Source organism: Tinamus guttatus, unplaced genomic scaffold, assembly GCF_059628265.1.
Source record: "Tinamus guttatus ecotype Peru unplaced genomic scaffold, ASM5962826v1 Tinamus_guttatus_pri_ptg000213l, whole genome shotgun sequence".
Taxonomy (NCBI): Eukaryota; Metazoa; Chordata; class Aves; order Tinamiformes; family Tinamidae; genus Tinamus; species Tinamus guttatus.
The window spans coordinates 238744-250837 of NW_028288747.1; positions in this window are offsets into that span (position 1 = coordinate 238744).

The window sequence follows — 12094 nt, forward strand, 5'->3', positions numbered from 1 at the left end:
ATCTGTATTTTGTAGGACAGATTAATTTCATTATCTGTTTGCATGCGTCTTCTTTAATGAGAAAAGGGCACTAAAGACACTGCAGAGACAAAGCAAATACCTTTATATGTGACTGTGTGTAAATCACAGGCTGTGTGCAAGCCCAACACATGCTTTCTGTTCATAATCCACAGGGGAGTGTACTAATCATGCATTTTTACTGCAGCTCTATGTAACCAAACATTTGACCAGGTAAAATTATTGGAGATGTCAGGGAAAAAGATCTATTTGCTGTTCCTACTTTCACCTCATCTTAGAACATAAAACCCTGTAAATAAAAGCTAATCTTGGCAAATCATGCAGAAAAAGTCAAAATCAAGTTGTCAAAGTAATAAACAGTCCAATACAGCTGACAGGTTTCTTTGTTACAAAATAATATGCACGCATGTCAGCTGTAAAAAAGATAGGCTGAGACCTAAATGTCCTTGTTTTGAAACAGTAAGAGTTAAACATTCTTGTTCTTAGGATACTGTACAACTGAGCTAGGAAAAGTTCAAAAGGAATCTTCATGGTTATTTTTTCCTAAATATTTTTCATCTGTCTACCACGATCTAACAATTTATTGCAGTCTGATAGATAGCAAAAGCAGAGAGGAACATTAGCCAATAACTGTACTGGTTTGGGGGGATTTTTTTGTTTTACTGGTGAGTGACAGTTGTGATTCAAGATGGTTCAAGCTGACGCTGTTTGTGTCTTTGTCATTCTCACCACACAATTACAAAATAAATGGAGCTTTTCAAATGCAGATGTAAATGCCTTGTTTGTGCTTGGCATTGAGCAGTATCTATGGCAGATCATTCTTTTCTGTGATGCTTTGGGGCAGGTTTATAAACAAGAGTTAAATATATAAATGCAAGAGGATACTGAGATATTTGAATAATTCTGCCTACATGTGTAATGCTTATTCTTTCTTCTTTCTCACTGTTGCTCACTGGTATGATTCTTTCTTTGGGATAGATAAGTCTCTAGCCAGGTAAGTGTGTATGGATTTAAGCCTCCAATTAAAGCAAAGTTGTGCAGTTGTTTTTTTCCAGAGGTCACCCACTTGTGAAAGTACCTTTCTTTTTCCGATCTTCCTAATGTATTACCACTTTTTAATGTAGCTATACAATACTCAAAGTATTTCAAGCCAAGTTATTTTTCCCAATAACTGCCCGGAGAATACTGACTTAATTTAGAACTAGCATGATTTAAGTGATTCTTGGTGTTTGATATCATCACCTGTGATGTTGTGGTAGATGATTAAATATTCTTTTTCAAAAGGGAACCACAGAAAAGAACACAAAGAGTTGGGCATATCCATTACAAAGTTTAAATTACACGTATCTTTTTCTTTCTCATACTTATTTTTTGTAGCATTGTAGTTTACAGAGTTTCTGGGCTCGCTGAGGCTGCATTGTGCCAAGCACTGAGCAGAACTGAGCCGAAAGGCAGTACCTATTCAAAATGCACTTTGTAATGATTTTTATTTTTCAATATTGCCTACACTGAATTTGTGGAAGGTCAACACAGACTTAATGCCATCAGTCTGGGCTACCTCCTGAAAAAGATGTTGTAGTCTAACCAGTAACAAAAGATATTTTTCATCAATTGCATCAGGGCTGTCAATGAGTAGAAAATAACCAAGAAAATACTGCTGTCACATTTTCTACTTAAATGTGAACAATATGCGTGTGAACTTTGTGGCCTATGGCGTGTATGGAAGGCTATGAATCATGAGCTGCAGTATTTTAACTCTGGCTTTTATACCAAGTCATTGTTTGGCTTTGGGCACAGAACTGAAGTGCTCCACGCTTTACTTTTTGTGTATTTAAGAAAAAGGAGAGATGGCAACAGCCTGTTGGCCTCCCTCCCCTTCTAAGGGATAATCAGTTAATGCTGCTACAACACTTTGAAGATAGGCTCTCCTGAACTTAAATATGATTAGACATTTATACAGATAATAAAACATCCATGCTTACCTAGGATAAGATACAGGGGATTTAAAATACTCTGGCTTCCTGGCATAACTAACTGCTGGAGATTAGGAGGGAAACTTTTCATGCAGGCAGGTTATTACTCAGGGTATTACATGTGGTGGCTGCAGGGGAGCCTGCGTGTTTCTTTGAAGCATCGCGCGCTGTCTGGGCCTGGAGCAGGACACGAGATTAAACAAACTCCCAGGCTCATTGGCACCGGCAGGTTGTGGTCGTTCGTGCTTCTAGATACCCCCTGTTTGGTGCAGATTCACCCTTTTCTGGACTCAGTCACAACAAACCTGGCTACAGCTAGGCCAGGCTCGGACCCTGCCAGGCCTAAGGTGTTTCAGTGCTTCCTACCTGTGGAATGACACAAACTTGTGGATATTTCCAGCTTCGTAGTTCAGGCCTTGTTCAGTTAGTATAATTAATATAATTCAAATAAGAGCCTTACTAATGCAAATACATAAAGCAACCCAGGCTGCCCTGACTGCAGTAGGTTATTTAGTGATTAAATGTACAGACTTGGGGTTGGGTCACCTCCACTGACAGATCCAGAACAGCACATCTGTGTATCCCACTCATACGCCCAAACTATTTGCGAGCCTTTGCCCACACATTTCAGAGGGAAATCTTAATCCCCAGCAGGTTGATGGCCAAGACCCCGCGCCACAGAGCTCCTCACGGCAGGGCCTGTGGCCTGGCCGCTCGCTAGCAAGCTGCTGCACGAGGAAACGCAGAAAGCGGCCTCCCAAGATCTACTTAAATAGTAAAATTACTGCCAGAATAAAATTATCTATTGGGATATTTCTAACAAAAACAAAGCGCTAGATATGGGCTTGCTACTAATAAATAGAAACATTCCTTCTCGAGGAAATAGATTTTGCAACTTTGCCCTTGACTTTTTAAATACACACACTTACACAGAGCGCGTGTGTATACACATAATGACTGGGTTAAATTCAGGCCTGATTATTTTTTTAAACTTGCTTGTCAAATTTTATATGACCCATAGTTTGTGTTTTATTGCCTTATTCTTCACGCTCAAAGAATAAATCTCTTTCTTTGTCCTTTTGATATATATATTCTTTTATATGTATACACACACACACACATACAGAAAAGTAATCGCTCATGAGAAATCTTGAAACTCTTTTGCTTCCCTAAACAGCAACAAGAGAATTACATTTATAAATAGGGAACCAGAGGGCAGGGAGACAAAATGCTAACACACGACAGCAGTGAAATTACGCAGATAAATTTTTCAGTTCTTTTATCTAGTAAACATCCTAATGATCAACATCAAAGGCTGAAGAAAGAAGTCGTTCTTCTCTTTTGTGCCAGATTGAGAAAGAGTGGGCTCTTTTACATCTCATATGGGAGATATGAGGAGCCTTTGAATGGATCATTGCTTTTTATGAGTAGTAATGAGGTGAGAAGTATTCTAGTGTGTGGCACAGGCCTTCATTAAAAGCGTGAAGCAGAATGGCTTATGGTTAAAAGGAGTAATTTGTTCTAACATACTTGCTAAATTGTGCTGTAACCATGCCAGGTCACTGGACTACATTTTCCATAGGATTCCCGAATGCATTTGTGTGTAATTATTCTGCCTGTGCAGAGTTTAGGGATTTTTCCAAAGGCTTGTGCTAACTAGTTGACAACACTCATTCCTTTACTGGAAACTTGTCTAAATGCGATATTTTAAGAGGTGTGGAAGAGCCCAGAACTGCTCTTATTCTGTTGCCTGAGCCTATATATATATATATATATATTTTTTTTTTTTTTTCTCACAAGAAACAGAACCATCAAAGAAGCGTAAAACCAGTATAAATGACCAAAAATCGGAAATCTTACTAACACGACAGAAAAGCAGGGAAATCATGCCAGGGTGTCCTTCCCTGGCGTGCCAGGTTTTACCCGAGAGCTCGATGGCGCATGCGAGCCGAAGGCAAGCGGGTTGCTCTAAACTGCTCTCCGTGGAGCAGCCTGCCTTTCCCATGTCCTGCTCCACACCGGAGCCCCTGGCAAGCCTGGCTGTTCCCACTTGGGAAAATCAGCCACTCGTGCCCTGGTGCTGCTCGGACACAGCACCAGCAGCACAGAGAGCTCTGTGCCCCGAATGCTTTTCTACGGTCTCCTTCTTGCCGCACTTTAAGTGAATGAAGTCAAGGCGTGTGTGCAGTATGCATTTCTGCCCATATGTATATTTATATTTTCATTCAAGAATACAGAAAGAGGTATAATCCCTGAAAACACCCTGTTCAATTGTGAGGGACCGGAATAAACTATACTGGCAAAGAATTTTTTTTTCCAGTATAGGTCACAATAAGATTCATTTTTGACAACAAAACACTCTTAGCATCTAGATTTAACATTTAGGCATTAAAAACAAGCAATCTGCTCTGGATTAGCATGTCCAGTCGGTGGCAGAATAAGGAAGAGGAGGCAGACTACAGACTTTCTCCTACTCCAGTCACCACGTTACACTGCCTCTCAGTCCTATAAACATATTTCAGCTCCCAGGATTTACAGAGAAATTGCCTTTAATCCTTTTCATGCCAAAAAAAAGAAAAAAAAAGAAAAAAAAAAAAAGTGACAGGTCTGAGTTTTCAGCTTGATCCAGCATAGAAGTTACAGTAGATCAGGAGATTTTCTATGAAATTCCTTAAAAGGAAATGCTAAATAAAAAGTGTTTTTAAAAGTGTTTGCATAAATGGACTGCTTCAATATGTGCCTTTAGGAACAGAAAGACATAGAAGAATATCAAAATATGTAATTTTGGGAGTCCACTTTTAGGTTTCTAACATGCTTTATAGAAGAAATGCAAACAAGTCACGGTATCAAAAAAGGAGTACGAAACAAAATGTAACAAAACTGTTTTAATTAGTTTGAGCCAGGCTTTTGTTTGGAATGCACATTTATGAAAATTTATGAGATTTCAACTTTTTGCCCTGAGTCAGAGCAGGAAAATGTTTGAAATCTCAAACCCATTCCGTTCTTAGCTTTGAACTAAGGGAAGGGACAGAATTGTGGGTGGGTATGTGTGTGTATTTGGCAGCAATTAAAATATGAGAGCTGTGCTCAGAGCCATATGCTTCCTCAGAAACTGATAAAAGTTGCGTGTGTATAACCAACGGAGCATTTGTCCCATCATGTTAGGACTTCTGAGTTAAGTACAGTTATTTCTGTAAATCAGTTTACCATTTCTTCCTATAGAAATCAGGAAAAGAGCAGGCTATTCCATTTTAGCACGTATATATGAATGAAAAAACAGGGAGGGAATTTTGTGAAGAACACATGATATTGAGCCTTGTTACTGTTTGTTCTATTCTTGTCAGTCACCTAGAAAGCTGAGAAATGAGTGAATCTCTACACATATTTTCCAGCCATTCTTGGATCCATTCTTGGATCACTTCTGGTAATTGCATTTGCACAGTTTTATTTTAAAAGAGCAATGACAGTTGTGTGATCTGCTAATTTCAATGATGTGAAAAATAGCAGAATAAAACAGAAAAATATGGTCTGGTTACTTGATTACTTTTCCACTCCCCAAAACATGCATGTATGTATATATACATACACTTGTAAACATATACTGCAGTGTCTGAACAGTGCAGCATTTGCTACATTTCTTTTTATTTTTTCAGGCCTAGGTGAAAAAACAAAGATCAGGTGGTAGGTAGTGGACAACTGGAAATTGTAGGAATGTAGCCATTGGATGTATTTCCTCATTGAGCACAAGTAAGAAGATTCATGCAAAGTCATCCCGGTTCTTTCAAGCAGAGAGATGGATTCGGGTTGCTGTGAAGGGTTCAAAGGATGTGTCTGACAAATATCTGATATTTAGTTTCTGGGAAAATTAAATGCTCCTGGCACTGAAAGATCTTTTGGGATAAATAACAGGATAAATACATCTTCTGGACAGCTCATTCAGAATGCATATGAGCATGCACTCTAGTTATGGTGTTAATAGACATTTTTACCTGCTGTGTTTTACTAATTGAGACTTAAAATATATTTTGACAGTGATTCCTTCTCTACAGATTTAAATGTCGCTTGACACAATACCTACAATGTGTAGAATATAGGGCTGCAAAGCCAATTTTGATCCTATTCTGACCCATTTACAAACACCTTTAGGTTTGTCTTGGAGCTATAACTAAATTGCATTATATACAAAACCTGATACAAATGTAATGCTGCCTGGTTGCTGGTGTTGCCCTTTCTCCCACCTCAGCTGCAGATTAACTTTGAAACCGTTTGTTTGAAATAGTTTATTCTGGGAACAATTGCTTGATTGCTAATTGCCTAAAAAGGGGAGAGAATACAGACAAATAAATCCAAACTTGAGACTATTCAGCCAAACACTCCGTGGATATGGCTACCAGAAGGCAGAATCCAGAATTCTGGAGCCAAGTTTGCTCATGGAAAGATATCAATGTCTATCTATAAAGCAGCAGGTCTAAAGCTCAGGGCTTCTAGACCGTATTCCAATACATTTTTGTTAAACAGAACAAAGGTTTTTAAGTTTGCAAAGCACTCTCAGATTTGATATGGGGACTGTAAGTGCTGACGTGAATGCGAACTCAGTCAGGAATTATTGTGAAAAGCAGAAGTACCTGCATTAGAAAGAAAGTGTCTTACTCTGTGTGGCTTAATTTCTCATTACTGTGTGTTGGAGGTTCTGTGGAGTTTTCCATATCTGAGTTGCACACGGCTGAAATGCCTTCACAGGATTCAAATCACTTATTAGTAAACAGAATCCAAGAAGGATATGGCTGCCTCTATATATCACTGCATCATACAGTAATATCGTAAATGACTCCAAGCATCACTTGATTAATCTTTTGCCAGATTATCTTCAATCATTTGTCCACATATTTCTTTCTTCATGGGACATTGCAGTGAGGATAGAAACAACATCAGAAGGGAAACAAAGTTACAGTGAGTCTGGGCTTTTGAAGCCTATAGGAATCCATGTCAAGGCCTCGCTGTTAATCCCAATCTATCTGCAAAACGCCACAGAGAGGAGCAGATGTTCATCACGATTTTCTCAGACAGTTCCATTGCAACAAAGTAAGTCCCCCATTTTTACACATGGCACGAGTTCTTTTTGTTACATGGGTCTTGCATGTGGGCCAGAATCAATCTGCCATCCAGGAAGAAATTGGAGAAGGCAGTAATACATATTCTCTTAACTTCTCTAAATTTGTACAGGACAGTTGCTCTACTTTCTATTCTTTTGCCCAGAACAGGTTTCTCAGGAAGGTGATTTCATTCTTTAAGGTGACTGTTCACATGCTTTTTCCAAAGGCTTTATTTATTTATCTTCTCCCCGTGCCACCTGCCTTCAGACACAGGTGGCAGACGGGGCGTCCCCCAGGCCTCCCATGTCCGCTCTTCAGGATCTGGGCCTCCGTGTCACATCCAAACATCTGCAGGGAGCCCCCGTCGTGCTTTGCATTAATGTCCATGCGCTGCCAGAATCTTTGATTTATTACCCCAAATTTCCTTGTCTTTTGAAATGCCTGAGTATGTCCGGTTTGCCAGAATATCTCTGCAGATATAACCAATTTACTAGATTCATTTTGGAAGAGGAGGTTTATTTCTTGCCCTTATCCTTTCTGCAGGCATATGCAGGTCTCATACAAGTTCAGATCTCTGAAGTGCTGTACTGTACACATGCCAACAAGCCCCTGCCACTAGATATTGTGCATTTAAGAAACTCAGTGACCTACTGAGACAGTATAAGGAAAGGAAAAGGAGTGAGCAAAAGCGCATTAGTGGTTTCAGCCATAAATAGATTATCTGTCTTGGTACTAAACATTGCTTTTTAGATCATACAAAAGCTTGCTTGGCATAAAGGAATATACCTTTGGAGAACCTAAAGGCCAAGTTCAGGACTAAACCAAAGCCTTTTGCTCCATATTGACATGGGAGTGCACTGGAGATAGGTAGGCCCCGCTCCAGAGTGGAAGCCAGACCCCGTCTCACTGACTCAGTTTTCTGCCCCTAGACTTAAAACAAAAGCAAACAAACCTTGGTGACTTTGAGTTTGGATAGTGCTGAAAGTATACCATTCCTCTAACTGCACTCCCCAAAGCCCCAAAGCCTGGAATGCAATGATAAAAATACGTCACTAACTAGAAGCATGAAACAGAAACATAGCTACCAGAAATGGAAATGATTCCAGAAGGAATAATTTTCCGAAACTATCGTTCAGTTAACAAATACAAGAAAAATGTGACAGTCAATGAAAGGGAAAATTGTTTTAAAATAAAAATTGCTTAGAAAAAAAAATAGTAGGTGCTCTGTATCATTCCACTGATCTGATTTAAAGCATAGCCGTGTAAAGAGTTGTACTGGCACAACTGAACAGGCAGTAAATTGTGGCTAAGGTTGACAGAATAAGCATATGAAACCAGGAAAAAACAGGAATGTCCTTTTCTCATTTTGCTATTGAATGAATCATAATTTGATACCAAATCTTTACTTTAATGGAGGTTTACACAAAATCGTAAAGCGCTGTGCAAACCATGTGAGAAGGAAACGGGAAGCTTTCCTGATAGTGACAGCTGCAATGTGCCCTGCAGCAGCAGGGGACAGGGGGGATTCATTGCAGAGTACTGAAATGTATGAAATGCCAAGTAAAATTCTGACGTACTGGAAGTGAAATGCATCGGCTGCTGCTTAAATCGCCATGCTCCACGAAAGCTGCACTATTCAAATGTGTTTGCCACCACTTTTCTCTTAAAATGCCTAGAGAAAAACCCTTTTTATAAAAATGACAAACGGCTAAGCCTGACCCTTCATCCTTAAGCTCCAGCTTGTGCCTTGGAGAGCCAGCACATATGGTACAGTATGTTACAACCAGCTGCTAATTGGGCTCCCTGCAAACATGGCTATTAAGGTCAACTGAATCAAATGAGGACAGCTCAGGCTTTAAATCCAAGGGATACATGCCCTTCTGCTGATTGCACACAGCTCCCTTTACTGCTAATGAGAGTTAAATGGACTTACCCAGAAACACTAGGCTCCTGTCCAGCTTTATCATTATTAATAACACTTCTTATATTATTATACACTTATAAGTGCATTTGGAACTGCACAGCAGACAGTGTAAGGACAGTTCCCCAGGCACTTTGAAACAAAAGCATACATACTTTGCATTATATAGCATATTTGAATTCATCTCTGAATTTCTAGCTTGGACTTCTTTTGGGTGCATTTAAGGAAAAAGGAAATAAATCAGAATACTAGTAATCAGAATATTTTAGAATATATAGAATATTAGAAATCCTAGCCCTTGTGCGCTGTCAGAATGTATTTTGAACACTGCTATTTTATTCCTGCTGGTTCTCTCTCACAGTAATAGAGTATTTCAGCAAAAGTTGAGTGAGTGTGAAACAAACCTTAGGAGAATCCATCAGCACTCTCTAATAACAAAAGTCTGTTAATCTACATGCAATCTTGACAGTGGCCATATAGTGCATTTGTTTTTTAGACTGTTGCTTTGTGAACATCCTGCCAACAGAGCATGAACCTCTCATACATCTTAAGCTTGACTATCAAAGTCAATAGAAAATCTCCCATTGCTCCCAAATGTCTGCACTAATAAACTGTGTAAACAAAACATTTGTGGATACCTCACTTGGTCTGAACTCTTATGGAACTGTTGCTGATTAAGGAATCTTTTTACTTAGCATTTGTCTTTCACATTTATTTTTCAAAGTATTTCCGTAACAGGCCAATGTGACTGAAGTTTCCTGACCCTCTGCCAATCACAATATAACCTTCAAAGGAAAGAGATAACCTCCCACTGAAGTAAGCAACAAAGAAATGTTCTTTAGAAGAAAATCCAGTAAAATTCAAATAAGGAGTGCAAAACTGGAGCGGTTTTTGAGAGCCAAGTACTGAGATTAATTTAACTCTTTAACTGGTTAGCCCTGTAGCAAGGGGGCTGATTTAAATCAGTTGCATCTACCCAACCATGCTGCAGGGAGTGAAAGCAGGATGAGATAAGACCTCCAGTGACAGACTCTTTGAAAGACAGTGAGAAGCCAGGGTCTTTCAGCTTACACTGCTTGAAGTTTACTGAGATAAGCTGGCCCTGAATTCTTGTTTTCTTTAGAACTGCGTGAACAGTGAAATTGTGGTCCTCAGAGGGATTCCGACATACTGATATTTATTTTCAGCCCAAATCATGAAATTTGAAATATTAGATTTCATGAGACAATTTTGGGGTGAGCTTTAGTGAAGCTTGAATGAATGAACAGTTCCGAATGAACATGATTTTGAAATGATGAATTATTTCACCTGCATTGGCTCATCAGGCTGCAACACACCATGAACCTGGCAAGCCAGATACCTTATATCCAAATGCTTTTCACGGTCAGGTTTTCTGGCTAGATGACACTTCTGCTGAGGCACTGAACATACCGTATTTTGATCCAAGGAATGACTGCAGTGAATAACAGAAAATGGTACAGGAATCCCCTTCCTATAGCACCTACAACAATGATGCATCTCAATTTATAACTTTCAAACAAATGTGATAGTCTCCCACTGTGATATAGGCAAACAAAACAGTAATTTTTAGAAGAAATTTCAGTTGAAAACAAATCAGAAAAAAAAATCATGTGTTACATATAAGTTTCACAGAAAAGGTAATTTCCACAGAACGCTATTTTATAGCTTTGTGTCTTCTGTCTTGATGGTGATTGGCAAAACAGTGCTGTTTGGTAGAAAACCCAGCTTCTTTTAACTGCTGTAGTCGATAGTTACCAAAACACTGCTAAAAGGTTTATCCATTTTTAGGTTGTTTTTGCTTTCTTTGTGAATGGTCTTTACGTAACTTCCTAGAAATTCCACCTTTGGGGCTGAGAATAGAACCTATTTGTCTCTGTTCAACAGCAGTGAATCTTTATTTTATTTTATTTTATTTTATTTTATTTTATTTTATTTTATTTTATTTTATTTTATTTTTTAATTTTCTTAAACTCTGAGGGGAAACAGCTCAGGAGCTTTGGAGCAAGCAACGGGAGCACACGTGTCTCCAAATATTGCTTACACCCTCTTTCCTCTCTGAATGGAGAAAGATGATTTAATAATTCTTGCTAAATGCCACAAAAATCCTCCACCTTTTAAACCGGTGCTATCCTTGATTTGCAAATACAAAATCAAAGAAGCAATGAGGGGTGCACTGCTCTCCTTGTTGCCCAGTGCTTGGTCTAGGTTTCTGAACAAGAATTTATGTTCCCTCTCAAAAATCAAATGATTTTTTATTTGTTCAGCAAGTCCCTGAGAAAAAGGAAAGAGGCAGGCTGGGCAATGAGTGATAATTCAGTAGCTAGTCAGTTGTGATCACAGAATAATTATCACCTTGATAATTGTTTTTATCTCTAATTTGTCTCGTTTTATTTTGCACACTAGCAATATCCATTTACTTTTTTTTTCTTTTAATAAATTTCTTTGACAAATGGGTTTACTTGTATTTACTAACTGAAATGGGAAGTTTGTCTCATCTGACATAAGTTAATAAGGTGGATTTAAACTGTGGCAACAATTAGAGTGTCATGACAAATGTTTTAAAATAACTATTTTTCTTGAATTGCTTTTCTTGCCCGGCTTTCAGGAAGGCCACAAAAAGTTCCATTTTTGTATTAAAAGCAAGGGAATAGGGAAGGGGGTAAGGGGAAGAAATCCCAGCTTGTATCTTTAAAGCTCTGGAATGGTGTAAATTATTACAGTGGTTTCACATTTTCATGGGATCAAGGCAACAACAGTAAGCTCATAAAACAGATACCACTAATTATGCAGAGGAGAAGTCATAAAGTCACTGGTGGAAGCATGTTTTATATTCATGAACACATCATTAAAATTTTAAGACGCACTATCAAATTCTACATTTTAATACTACACCCAACAGCCTTAAACCCTCCCAACAAGAAAATCAGATTGTTTAATGATCGTGTTTGTCACACAGGTTTTATATGTCTGCTGCTGAAGCAGATGTGGACTTTTCTGTGGCTGGACAGTTTTTATCACTGGACAATTAAAAATAATTTTTTATCCTATCAGCTTTTTTAAAAAAATAA